Source organism: Artemia sp. Qi Xiang Cuo, chromosome 12, assembly GCF_049724085.1.
Source record: "Artemia sp. Qi Xiang Cuo chromosome 12, ASM4972408v1, whole genome shotgun sequence".
NCBI lineage: Eukaryota > Metazoa > Arthropoda > Branchiopoda > Anostraca > Artemiidae > Artemia > Artemia sp. Qi Xiang Cuo.
The window spans coordinates 74007427-74022618 of record NC_142805.1 but is presented as its reverse complement, the minus strand read 5'-3'; positions in this window follow the sequence as shown (position 1 = coordinate 74022618).

Here is a 15192-nt window from a genome sequence, read left to right as displayed (position 1 = left end):
TAATTATTTTTTTAAAGTCATAGTTCACTGTAAGTTTTGCTGTAATGTATTTATGTGTTTTTCTGAGGGCCCTGGGATATAGGGCCTAAATATTCATTTGAGGTTTGAGCAAGTTTCACTGTCTTAGATATTCCCTATTGTTTTAACTATTATTTATTTTTAAGTCAAAGAACCTGTAAAAGACCAGGCACAAAAAAGAAAGCAGCTGAAGCATATACTTTATCACGGAAGACTGGAGAAAAAAATGGATTGTTTCCTTCACTGAAACAGAAAATTCTGAGTTTTCTTATCTCCCCATCCGAAAAAAAACTTCTTGAAATTTCCCTTTGGATTTCCAACCGTGAGGTAAAACAGGTTATACCTACCAAACTACGTGTAAGAGTTGTAACTGTATACTACCTCTGTAATGAGATATCTCACCTGCCTTTAGGATTCAGGCATAAGACGTTAAAATATACCAACATATACTCTCTTAGGAGCATCTGAAAACCTACTAACTCTAATTATAAAAAGTGCTCTGGAAAAACCAATACCCGCTATGTAGCATCATGTGACTGTTTTCAAATTAGGGATTGGATAGCTGTTATGGGTACTTACAAAGTAAGTTGGGCATTTCTATTTGTCCCTTTTTGCTAACTCAATAAGATAAAAATTTCACTTTAAAAAAGGGAAACATGAGTACTAACCACGCAAAAAGTGCTGGCTCAAAAGAGGGGCTCTAAAGACGACATTCACAAAAACACGGCCGTTTTTAGATTTAAAAAAAAAAAGTTGATAAGAGAAAAAAAAAATTGGCTAGCCAAGTAAGATATATTCTAGAAATCTGTAGAGAAGCTACGCTATGGAATTACAGGAGAAGATTAGGACTAGAAAGGGGGGTGTTATCCAAACAAGTAAGGATTATTCCAGAGAACCCGAAAACCCAGAAATATCACTGTAAAATAACAACGTCTCTCTCTCTGTGCTAAGATTGAGGAAGCATTGGGGGAGGAACTTTATTTTCGGACAAGGCTAAAAAAGGAGGACCTAAATTAAATAATATTGGCAAGGGGCAATTTCTCACCACTTGGTGATAAGAGAAAGTATTGAGGAAGGGTGACGTCGAAGATAGGTCCTTATTATTGCCAAATTTGTGGAGATGGGGAGGATTATTTATTTCATTTTTGGGTTTTTGCAAGGAATTAAATGAATTGAAGGACAAAATTTTTCTAGTCTGGTATAAAAGAGAAAGAGGTAGATTTTATATTCTTTAATAGTTTTATGGAGATTGAGAAGTTGGAAAAGCTGATGGGTAAAGGCAAGGCCGCATCCTGGGAGGGGGGTCCGGGGTTCTGCCCCTCCCCCCCCCATTTTTTTCCGCTTTATAACAACGTGAAAATGTGCAAACTCACATATTTTTGTGGAATTTTTTAGGTTTTACCCCCCCCCCCTTCCAAACAAAACTCCTGAATACGGCCTTGGACACGGGTATGGAACATAGGGACCATTTTCTGTATCTTATTTAGATATTAATTTGAATTTAAAGGAATTTAATTTTTTTTTTTTGTATTGACCCTTGACCCATAAAGATTTGAAGCTTCAAAATTACCATAACATATCATACAGTTTGATACGGCTACTGTGGCCCTTAAACCTGCTTCAGTTTGTTTAATTGTAATTATAATTAGAATGAAAATAGAAAGCAAACTACTCGGCGCGAATTTTCCTTAAAGCCGAAAGAAGACTTCCGGTGCTGTTTTTATAAGAAGAAGTTTTTTTTTATTTCAACCAAGGACGTATCCAGGAATTTTTTCAGAGGAGGGTTTTTCTGTGCGCGTGGAGGGGGGGGGGGGCAGATTACAAGAAAAATAAAAAACGCATTAAAAATTTGTTTATATAAATTTTTAACATATTTACGAGTCAGAAAAAAATTTAGATAGGGGTTGAAACCCGGTAGCGTCCCTGGATACGGCCTTGGTTTCAATACATTTCTTGCTTTGGTTCTACAATCAGTTTAGACAACTATTGTGGCAGGTTGAGTTGGTCTTGGTTTACCCCAAGATGACCAGGTAAATTCCTTCTATTTCTGTTTACTTAATTCGAATTTTTTAATCCTAATATATAATCATTTTTTCAGCTAATTCACAGATTGAAAAAAATAATCTCTTTCCTTTCCATAATATCAACCATTAATAAAAGAATTTTTGATTTAGTAGCCTATTTAAGTAGAATATTCCTAGGTCTCTCGAATCTCAAATAGAACCTGGGTTATGCAGAAAATGTATAAAACGAATAATACAATCCAAATGATTGCATTTATGGTAAAAGGATTTCTCATTTATAAGGATAAAACTGTTTATTTTATAAACGGAACAATATCTGTCTCTTCAAAGTAGACCCTATTTCTGTTATTGATTAAATAAAAAAAACAAGTTTTTTAAACTGAAAGTAAGGAGCGACATTAAAACTTAAAACGACCAGAAATTATTCCGTATATGAAAGGGACTGTCCTCTCCTCAACGCCTCGCTCTTTACGCTAAAGTTTTTTATTGTTTAAAAAAATAAAGTTGTGAAACAGAGTCTAACTTTAGCGTAAAGAGCGAGGCGTTGAGAAGGGGACAGGCCCTTTCATACACGGAATAATTTCTGTTCGTTTTAAGTTTTAATATCGCTCCTTACTTTCAGTTTAAAAAACTTATTTTTTTAATTTAATTTTTGAACGTTTTTGAATAAATGCAGGTTTTGCTCTTGGCTCACCTTACATGACTAACTAAAACAAAATTTGCATATTAATTTACTTTTATTTAGTTAAATGGCTTTGTCGAAACTTGTTTAATTTTATTTACGAACGTTTTTATTAGTAATAAATATACGTATATGAAAGGGACTGTCCCCTCCTCAACGCCTCGCTCTTTACGCTAAAGTTTTTTATTGTTTTAAAAAATAAATTTGTGAGACAGAGTCAAACTTTAGCGTAAAGAGCGAGGCGTTGAGGAGGGGACAGTCCCTTTCATATACGGAATAATTTCTGTGAGTTTTAAGTTTTAATGTCGCTCCTTACTTTCAGTTTAAAAAACTTGTTTTTTTTAATTAAATTTTTGAACGTTTTTGAATAAATGCAGGTTTTGATCTTGGCTCACCGTACATGAATAATTAAAACAAAATTTTCATATTAATTTACTTTTATTTAGTTAAATGGCTTTCTCGAAACTTTCTTTAATTTTATTTACGAACGTTTTTATTAGTAATAAATATACGTAACTTACGAATTAACTTACGTAACGAACTTCTATATTCATATAGTTTTAATATGTATATTAGGGGGTTCGCCCCCTAGTCAATACCTTGCTCTTTAAGCGAAAGTTCGAATTTTGTTCCAATTCTTTAACAATGACCGCTTAATCACAAAGGCCGTTAATTAGAATAAATAGCTCTTATGAAAGTACTAAAAAATCTTTGGCTTAAAGAGCGAGGTATAGACTAGGGGGTGAACCCAATAATATATGTAATATTTTCTGTTCGTTTGAAGTTTCGATTTTGCTGCTATTGCAGTTGAAATACTTGTTTTTTTTATATTAAATTTCTGATCTTTTTTAAATAATGCTGGGAAGTCCGGCGTCCCCTTTATAGCAATTTCCCTTCCCCCATGAAAACTTCCTTCATGAAAAGATCCTCCCACATAACCTCTCCCCCACTCCTACCCCACCCTCTCCCCCACTACCCGGCAAAAAATCCCCTGAAAACGTCTGTATGCGTCCAAAAAAACAAAAAAAAATTTTAAAAATTGGTAAAATTAATAAGTTTCAGCCCTCCCCCCGGGACTGTAGGGGGATTAAGTCATCCTAAAAGACATACTTATTATATTTTCGAACATGCTGAACAAAATTGCTATCTCAAAATTTTGATCAGATGACTTTGGGAAAAAAATGAGCGTGAGAGTTACCCTCCATTTTTTTTTTGGTCACTTAAAAATGGCCCTAGAACTTTCAATTTCCGTTCCAATGAGTCCTCCCACGATATTCTAGGACAACTGGGTCAATACGATTACCCCTGGGGGAAAAAAAACAAATAAACACGCTCCCGTGATCTTTCTTCAGGCAAAAAATGGAAAAGTTCCCGTTGTTACAGATAGGATCTTGAACCTCTACAGTAGTGTGCTCTAATACGTGGTATATGATAGTGTGATTTTCATTAAGGTTCTTTAACTTTTAAGGGGTCTTCCCTCCTTTTTTCGAAAATCAGCCAAATTTTCTCAGGCGCGTAACTTTTGATGGGTAGGATTAAACTTGATGAAACTTATATATTTGAAATCAGCATTAAAATCTGATTCTTTTGATGTATCTATTTGTATCAAAATACCGTTTTCTAGAGTTTCGGTTACCATTGAGCCGGGTCGCTCCTTACTTACAGTTCGTTACCACGAACTGTTTGATCGTGGCGATTCCCACCTGACATAAACATGACTTAGTTTTCACCATTTAAAATACAAACGAGCATTAAAGCACTAAAATAAAAGATCCAAGGCCGAACCGACCAGCCCTGAAAAAAAAAAGAAATGAACATACAAACGACAAGCGGGTCTATGGCCAGTATGAAGAAAACGAAGTGAAACAAACAAACAACCCGGCGGCTTTAGAGTAAAAAAAACGAAAACAGGACATTTCAATTCGGTTGACTGTTTGGTTTGGATAAAACCTGACTGTTTTGTCCTAGGTAATTGGATAGGTGAGTAAGGTCAAGACAATATTCAAATGCTTGTTCATCTCACTTTATTTAAACTTTAGTTTTTTGGGGTCTAGGTGGACTAAAATGTAGCTAGGTAAGGTTAGATCACGTATTTAATATATGCTATGCTTTATCCCCCCTCCTAATGTGCAAATATATAGCAAAAATTTGTTTATAAACTATTATATTTTCATCAAATTTTGTTTTATTTCATTAGCATTAACGAAACTTCACTTTTCGCGCATTTATCGCTTTCTCGACAAGTACCGAAACATTTAATTAAATATACCTAAATTGTAATTTATCTCTCTCACGCTAAGCTGATTATCACCAAGTACGTAGCTACGTATCACCAAGTACGTATCAAACAGTTCGTAGCTACGAACTTTGACTAAGGAGCCCTTAACCGGTCAATGGATCCCAAGACATATGAGCAACAAACACCATTAATTACACATCTACCACCTGTACCAATTCTGCCACAGCAAGCTATCACATCTGGAACAAGAAAAGATTGTATACGGCTCAGAGGACTGCCATATGAGGCACAGGTTGAACACATTCTAGATTTCCTTGGAGAACATTCAAAGAATATCGCTTATCTAGGAGTGCATATGGTTTTCAATGCTCAAGTAAGATTCTCTTTCTCTTTTCGATTTTACGGTCTGGAACAAAGATTATGGGCAACTTATTAGAGTAGAAACTGACGCTAGTGTTGAAACAAAACAAATCAACGCCATCTAGCGTATGGCGAGACTTGGCATTTTCAAGCTTGGTGATCGTTTTTTTTGTAAATTAGATCAGACAATTATTAGTACCATATTTTGTTAAATTTTTTTATGGCTGGTTGGTTGAGTATGGGAGGAAGAAGAGCTGGTGTGGTAAGGGTGGGCTGGGAAGGCAAGGGTGGGCAGGGGCTAAGGTGGGGTTGGGAGGGCAGGGTGGGAAGGGGAGGGGAGTTGAGTATTGAGTATTGAAGAGTGATGGAGACTGGATTTGTTATTATCATTTTTCTTTTGTATTTTATTTATCTATTATTATTGTTAATTCAGAGACACTTGATCCTGTCCCGTTAGAGTCGATTATCAATTAATTGTTGTTGAACTTATGTCTAAATCCAAGAAAAAACAAACAAATTTACCGACACACAAAACAAACAAACATCATTCAATAATCAGAAACCATGAAATAACAGTATAAGAATCAACAAACGGAACAGAAACAACATCAAATGACAATCAAACTGAACAGAAAAATAAAAAAAGAAAATAAACTAATCAACAAACAAAAAAGAGAAAAGAAAAAAAAAAAAAAAACCATCAAACAGAACAGAACATGAAAAAAACATCAAATAAACATAAAAAATAACAGAAAACAGAAAAAAACATCGAATAACCATCAAACAGAACAGAAACACCATCAAATAACCATCAAACAGAACAGAAACATGGATAAATTATCTGACTGTCACGTCACTCCCTTCTGTACCTCCTGACCCATTCCTACTATCACATGAGTCACTTAGATGGAATTCTTCTTCCATTTCATCCTGACTGCTCTCTATGGTGTCAAAACTCAGGGCCATTTTCCCTTTTTTTCTGGCTAGTTTTTGCCTTGTTACTTCTCATTTTTTTCTTTTTCTTAGCCGTTGCCGTTCGTTCAGCGAAGTTTTTCAACAGTTGATTTTTAACAGGTGCGTCAGTGGCTATAATGCTCTTGGTCCTTTTGCGGTTGGTAATATTTTTTCTGGCACTGGCTTTAGGGTAAGGAGAAATCTGTTCAAGGGAGATATTTGGGGATACAGGCGTTTGTTATCATAATTAATTAAAAAAAACTTTTTCAACAAAATAAATTTTTCAAATAAAAGTAAAGAAGTCCATTAAACCAAAAATGAGCAAAACTAAAACCAAATAATCTACCAAACATGAAAATACCACAAATCAGCATCGATAAATAAATGAAACCCAAAACGAACAGAAATTACAATAAATAACCCGAGTCAAACTCAAAACGCGAAGAAATTAACATGACTAGGGGTCAAAACCCCTATGTCTTCCCAAGGCCAGAACATAATTTTCACTTTACTGAAAAATATAATTTTTTTTACTTTTATAACTTTAATAAATCAAAAAATACTAACATTTTTCTTACTAAATATCAGTATATGTATATTACACTGACAATTAACATTCATTTTTATTTTTTCAGTAAAGTGCAAATTATGTTCTGGCCTTGGCATGGCATATGGTTTTTGAGCGCTACTCATGTTAATTTCTGCTTGTTTTGAGTTTGACACGGTTATTTATTGTAATTTCTGTTCGTTTTGGGTTTCATTCATTTATCGACGCTGATTTGTGGTAATTTCACGCTTGATAGATTTTTTGATTTTAATTTTGCTCATTTTTGGTTTAATGGAGTTCTTTTCTTTTCTTTGAAAAACTGATTTTGTGGAAAAAGTTTTTTTAATTAATTTCTGTTCGTTTTATACTCACATAGAATTTTCAGGGAAAAAGAACCTAATACTTATAAATCTTTTGGGTTTTTTAAGACTTTATAGTTTGCCTGCTATTTGTCTGTTGAAGAAAAAAATTTTCAGCAATTTTTAACAACATACACACTTATAAAAATCTGGACACAAATCGTAGTGTTTAATTTAGTTTCATACCTCCTCTAGTTGACCTGACATAGAAAAACTTGATACAATTCGCAAAAAAATCTGTTTACTTTCTTTGATAGATTGGATACACTTACACTATTTTGATTTGGTTAAATTTAAAAACAGAAGAAGCCCCTAAAGTTTGAATATAATACCCTCAGTCGTCCTTGGGATACTGCTGAGATGCCTTGTTGGGAATTATCATTAACACAGTGCATTCTCATTTAATCTCGAGGCAACATTTTGTTTTTAAAAATAAGGGGAAATTGGAAGGGCGGGCGTGGGAGGGGGACTAGTTGCTGCCCAATCACTTTCTACTATAAAAAAGGGCATTACCCCTTTCTATTTTCAATCGAATGAGCCCTTGTCGAAGTTCCCACGACAACTATTTCGATACGAAGTGCCCTGGTCTAAAAAAAAATATAATAATAATGCATTATACCCACATCGATGTACTATAAAAATGTCAAGCCTTCCAATCACTTTCGACTATTAAAGAGGGCACTAGCCATTTCAATTTCCAATCAAATGAGCCCTTTATGAGTTTCTACGACAACGCTGTCTCTGAACACCTTATATGCCCCCAGGGCATAAATTACAACCCTTGCCCTGAGGGCTGTGAGGGGGTTGTAATCGTCAAAGACCTAAGTTCTACAACTTTCAACTACGTTAAACAAAACGGTTATCTCAAAACTTTGATTGAATGTGTTTGAGGAAATAGTGGGCGTGAGAGAGGCGTTAGTTCCTCTCCAATCTGTTTCAATTTTTAAACAAGACACTAGCCCTTTCAATTTCCAATCAAATGAGCCCTTTTGAAGTTTCTACGACAACGCTGTCTTTGAACACCCTATATGCCCCAGGGCATAACTTACAACCCTTGCCCTGAAGGCTCTGAGGGGGTTTTCATCCTCAAAGACATAATTTCTGGACCTATCAACTACGTTGAACAAAATGGTTATCTCAAAATAATGATTGGATGTGTTTGTGGAAATGGTGGGCGTCAGAGGGGGGTTAGTTGCCCTCCAATCATTTTCGAATATTTGAAAGGGCACTAGCCGTTTCAGTTTCGAATCAAATGATTCCTTTTTGAATTGTCTACGACAACGCTTTCTATAAAAGAATCCTTATATGTCCCCTGGGCATAACTTACAACCCTTGCCCTGAGGACTCTGGGGGGAGTGTCATCCTCAAAAACATAATTTCCGGACTTTTTAGCTACTTCGAACAAAATGGCTATCTCAAAATTTTGACTGGATGTGTTTAAGGAAATGATGGGTGTGACAGGGGGTTAGTTATCCTCCAATCACTTTCGACTATTACAAAGGGCACAAGCCCTTCTAATTTCCAATCGAATGAGCCCCTAAAGTTTTACAACATCACTATCTATAAAAGCCTTATATGCCCTAAAGGCATAACTTACAACCCTTGACCCGTGGGCCCTGAGGGGGTTATCATCCTCAAAGACCTAATTTCTGAATTTTTAACTACGTTGAACAAAATGGATATCTAGAAATTTTGATTGGATGTGTTTGGGGAAAAGGTGGGCGCGAGAGGGGGGTTAGTTGCCCTCAAATCACTTTCAACTATTAAAAAGGGTACTAGCCCTTTGAATTTCCAATCGAATGAGCCCTTTTTCAAGTTTCTACGCCAAAGCTTTCAATAAAAACCTTATATGCTCCAGGGCATAAGTTACAACCTCTACCCTGAGGGCTGTGGGGGAATTTTCATCCTCAAAGAAATAATTTTCGCACCTTTCAGCTACTTTAAACAAAATGGCTATCTCAAAATTTCGATTGTATGTGTTTGGATAAATGGTGGGCGTGGAAAGGAGGTTAGTTGCCTTCCAAACACTTTTGACTATTAAAAAGGCCACTAGCCATTTCAATTTCCAATTAAATGAACCCTTTTTGAAGTTTCTACGATAACGCTGTCTATAAAAACCTTACACACCCCCAGGGCATAACTTACAACCCTTGCCCTGAGGGCTGTGGGGGGGGTCATCTTCAAAGACCTAATGTCCGGATGTTCAACTAAGTTGAACCAAATGGCTATCCCAAAATTTTGGTTGGACGTGTTTGGGGAAAAAGTGGGCGTGAGAGGGGGATTAGTTGCCCCCAAATCGCTTTCGACTGTTAAAAAGAGCACTAGCCCTTTGAATTTCCAATCGATTGAGCCCTTTTTCAAGTTTCCACGACAAAGCTTGCAATAAAAACGTTATATGCCTCCAGGGATTAACTTACAACCCTTACCCTGAAGGCTGTGGGGGAAGTGTCATCCTCAAAGATATAATTTCCGCACCTTTCAACTACTTTGAACAGAATGGCTATCTCAAAATTTTGATTGGATGTGTTTGGATAAATAGTGGGCGTGGAAGGTATATTAGTTGCCTTCTAATCACTTTTGACTATTAAAAAGGGCACTATCGATTTCAATTTCAATTCAAATGAACCCTTTTTGAAGTTTCTACGACAACGCTTTCTATACAAACCTTACATACCCCCAGGGCATAACTTACAACCCTTGCCCGGCGGGCTGTGGGGGGGGGTTGTCATCCTCAAAGACCTACATTCCATATCTTTCAGCTAAGTTGAACAAAATGGCTATCCCAAAATTTTGAGGGGATGTGTTTGGGGAAAAGGTGGGCGTGAGAGGGGGATTAATTGCCCTCCAATCACTTTTGGCTATTAAAAAGGGCACTAGCCCTTTGAATTTCCCATCGAATGAGCCTTTTTTGAAATTTCTACGACAACACTGTCTATAAAAACCTTATGTGCCCAGGGCATAACTAACAACCCTGACCCTGACCACTGTGGAGGAGTGTCCTCCTCAAAAACATATTTTCTATATGAAAATAAACTACGCTGAACAAAATGGCTATCTCAAAATTTTGATTGAATGTGTTTGGGGAAATGATGGGCGTGGAAGGGGTGTTAGTTGCCTTCCAATCACTTTCGACTATTAAAAAGGGCACTAGCCCTTTGAATTTTTAATCAAATGCACCCTTTTCAAGTTTCTACAACAAAGCTTTCAATAAAAACTTTATATGCCCCCAGGGCATAACTTGTAACCCTTGCCCTAAGGGCTCTTAGGGGGAGCGGTAGTCATGCTCAAAGACCTAATTTCCAGAAATTTACATTACGTTGAACAAAATGGCTATCTCAAAATTTTTATTGGATGTGTTTGGATCAATGGTGGGCGTAAGAGCGGGGTTATTTGCCCTCCAATCACTTTCGACTATTAAAAAGGGCACTAGCCCTTCGAATTTCCAATCGAATGAGCCCTTTTTTAAGTTTCTATGACAAAGATTTCAATGAAAACATTATATGCCCCAAGGGCATAACTTATAACCCTTGCCCTGAAGACTGTGGGGGGAGTATCCTGCTCAAAGGTATAATTTCCAGAACTTTCAACTACGTTGAACAAAATAGCTATCTCAAAATTTGATTGGATGTGTTTGGGGAATGATAGGCGTGGAAGGGGTGTTAATTGCCTTCCAATAACTTTCGACTATTAAAAAGGGCACTAGCCATTCAATTTCCAGTCGAATGAGCCCTTTTTGAAGTTTCTACGACAATGCTTTCTATGAAAACCTTATATGCCCCCAGGGCATAACTTAAACCCTTGTCTTGAGGACTGTGGGGGGTTGTCATCCTCAAAAGAAGAATATATAATATATCATGGAAGAATATGGAAGAATAAAGTAAATAACACATTGTGCCAACATCGTTCTTTACTTAGGCAGTGCCATTGCGTTCAGTTCTTTGTCGTTTCTAATGGCAAGCTGAATGTGACGAGGAATGATGTTACTAGATTAATATGAAATGGAAAGTAAATCTTTATTACTAGGTTAATGTAAAATGGAAATTCCTCTGAACTATATTCATAAAAAAACATTATTTTTCTTATTAATGTAAGCTTATTAATAAAGTGTCAACAATAATAACCTTACATAGAGGTTGTCATAGCCGGATGGGTTTTGTTGGGTAAGAATTCTTAAACTTTATTTAGATTGTGTTGGGTAAGAATTCTTGCTAAAGGTGGAGGGAAAAATTATAGCTATAGTTATAGTTTAACATTAATAGCTATAGTTTATTAAAACATTATAGCTATAGTTTAATTAAATATTTAGTTGGTATTTTGGTTAGGTTATGTATTTAATATAATGCGCTCATGGCGGCCCCCTTCTATAATTCCTATGCTTTGCAAATAGATCAATGTGAAAGCAAACTTTATTGCTTGTAACAAAAGGGCAAGCTTCAAATATATATTCAGATTTTGTTGGGGTATAATTTAACGAATTTTAAGGAAAATATCTCCATCGCTTCCAGTAAATTCTTAAACTTTGTTACTTGATAAATGTGAAAGGGCCCCCTTTTTACATTCCGTTTCCTTAATTTTACAGCTTTGTCCTTTCCACGTGGTCACATGCTATAGTGTCATTCAATTATTTTGGATCCCTTAAATGGGATGTTGGTTAATTTGGGGTAGAAACAAAGTTAGAGTAACTTAATACTTTGGCGCTTTTTCAGTCTTTTTGGATGGAAGGACTGCTCGAGTTTTTGGAAAAATGATTCCTTGGGCACTTGTAAACCCTGAAAGGAGCTTGTTCAGTTCTTCGTCGTTTCTAATGGCGAGCTGAATGTGACGAGGAATGATATTACTAGATTAATATGAAATGGAAAGTAAATCTTTGTTACTAGGTTAATGTAAAATGGAAATTCCTCTGAAATATATTGGTAAAAAAAACATTATTTTTCTTATTAATGTAAGCTTATTAATAGTGTCAACAATAATAAGCTTACAATAATAAGCTAAACCCGCCCCTGGGAAATTCCTCTCCCCTCAAAGAGAATTTTCTTTTCCTGCTGATAATTCCCCCGCGTTAAATTCCACCCAGCATAAATGTCTCAGCCGTGGACTATGCTCCCCCAATACACTGGCTGCCGCATCAGTGTGATTTAATGTGGGTGGGGACCTGTTGGGCGTGAGAGGGGGTTAGGTGCCCTCAAATCACTTTTGAATATTTAAAAGGGCACTAGCTGTTTTAATTTACATTCTAATGAGAATTTTTTGTGGAGAATTATACAACTCCTAATATACAAAACGTATATGAACCCCGGGTATAACTTAAAACCCAAGTTCAGAGGGTGGGGGGGGAGTGTCATCCTCACAAAGATATTTTATATCTGGAAATTAACTACGCTGAACAAAATAGCTATCTCAAAATTTTGATTGGATGTGTTTGGGGGAATGATGGGCGTGGGGGGGGAGGGGGCTAGTTGCCCTCCAATCACCTTTTGACTATTAAAATGGCACTATCCCTTTGAATTTCCAATCGAATGAGCCTTTTTTGAAGTTTCTACGACAACGCCTTCTATAAAAACCTTATATGCCCCCAGGGCATAACTTAAAACCTATGCCCTGAGGGTTGTGGAGGAGTGTCCTCCTCAAAAATATATTTTATATCTGGAAATCAACTATGCTGAACAAAATGGCTATCTGAAAATTTTGATTGGATGTGTTTGGGGAAATGATGGGCGTGGGGGGGGGGGCTAGTGGCCCTCCAAACACTTTCGACTATTAAAAAGGGCACTAGCCCTTTAATTTCTAATCGAATGCACCTGTTTTGAAGTTTCTACGACAACGCTTTCTGCAACAACCTTATATACCCCCAGGGCATAACTTAAAACCCTTGCCCTGAGGTTTGTGGGGGAGTGTCCTCCTCAAATGCCTAGTCAGTATATGCCTAGTCAGTGAGTTACACATATTTATAAGGAGTAGGCTAAATATGTCACTCAGTTATATATTTTTGTATATAACTTATATAGGCCTAGTCAGTGAGTTATACATATTTTAAGTAGTAGGCTAAATTTGTCACTCAGTTATATATTTCTGTATATAACTTAGATAGGCCTAGTCAGTGAGTTACACATATTTATAAGTAGTAGGTTAAATATGTCACTGAGTTATATATTTATGTATATAACTTATATGCCTAGTCATTGAGTTAAACATATTTATAATCAGTAGTATAAATATGTCACTCAGTTATATATTTCTGTATATAACTTATATAGGCCTAGTCAGTGAGTTACATATATTTATAAGTAGTAGGCTAATTATGTCACTCAGTTATATATTTCTGTATATAACTTAGATAGGCCTAGTCAGTGAGTTACACATATTTATAAGTAGTAGGCTAAATTTGTCACTGAGTTATATATTTCTGTATATAACTTATGTAGGCCTAGTCAGTGAGTTACACATATTTATAAGTAGTAGGCTAAATATGTCACTGAGTTATATATTTCTGTATATAACTTATGTATGCCTAGTCAGTCAGTTACACATATTTATAAGTAGTAGGCTAAATATGTCACTCAGTTATACATTTCTGTATATAACATATATAGGCCTAGTCTGTAAGTTACACATTTTTATAAGTAGTAGGTTTAATGTGTCACTGAGTTATATATTTCTGTATATAACTTATATAGGCCTAGTCAGTGAGTTATGTATATTTATAAGTTGTAGGTTAAATATGTCACTGAGTTATTGCCTTTGCAAAACAAAAGTGATTCGTTTATCTGGCCTCCCCCAGGCCATTCAGCATTTCCCCAGGTGGCGATAGGGGAACGCTCTACAGATATGTAGTGTACCTCCATAGGAGGCATGGACCAAGGGGGGACCTTGTCCCTGGGGGTCCATAATAGAATCTGGGGCACCCTTGCCCGGGGTCATAAATACAGGCGGAGGAGGAAGAAGGCCCCTCAAATGTACAATCAAAAGGGCCCACTTGTTTATCCACAAGTTCCATGAGTTGCAAACCTTCTCCCAGCAATGGGTTAAATTGCATGGTGATGCAGAACACCATCGCGGGAGGATCCTCTATAGGAAGACAACTGTGGCAGGGCGTAAGATCCAGATCTATGGACAACGGCCTCTGTAAAGGGCTGCCTCGACCTTTTCGGGGTACCTGCAAGACTGGGGGCCTTGCAGTCAACTCTATTCCCACTTGTGGAGTGGCGCCCCTCGAGGAAATTATAGCCTAGTAAACGACACAGCATTCGCACGGGATTCTGACTAATGGACAATTTTTCTGGGCGTGGTATGTTTGATGGGCGTCTTTGGGCTGAATAACCTCTTCCTAGCTAACTTATCTATTACGGGTTGCCTCCCCGTAGTAGCATAATATTTGTAGGCATGAATATATAATGAGTCGGAGGTAATAGGCTTGAGATTGTCTGTGCACGATTTCGACTCTTGTTGATAGAAGAGCATCGCCAAGCGCTGAAAACCATGTTGTGACCAAGATGGGCCCAGGATTGCACAAAGCCTCCATTCATGGAGGTCCCAGGGACTTCTTGCTGTCCGGTTCTAAGCCGGTTTAAGCACTTCGGTGTAGACTTGAGAAGATATGTGATCCCCGTCCTGCACTGGTATCCGGGATCATTGCTTTTCCTGAGGCGAAAATAATTTCAATGATTTAAAGAACATGAAAATTGGAACTTGGAATATTACGACATTACAAAATGACTATCGTATCGACATTCTGACTGACGAATTCAGACGATTCGAACTGGATTTATTAGGAGTTTCAGAAACTCATATTCAAGGGGTAGGAAGCATGAAATTAAGTGATATAGAATTTGTTTACTCAGGCACGGAGGATGGGGTACATAGACAGGGAGTAGGGCTCATGATGAATAAGGAAGCTGCTAAGTCTTGTTTAGGCTGGGAAGGTATTAATAATAGAATACTAATTGCTCATTTTATGACTAGAAAGTTCAAGGTATCAGTTATAGTAGTATACGCCCCTGTAGAACCGACTG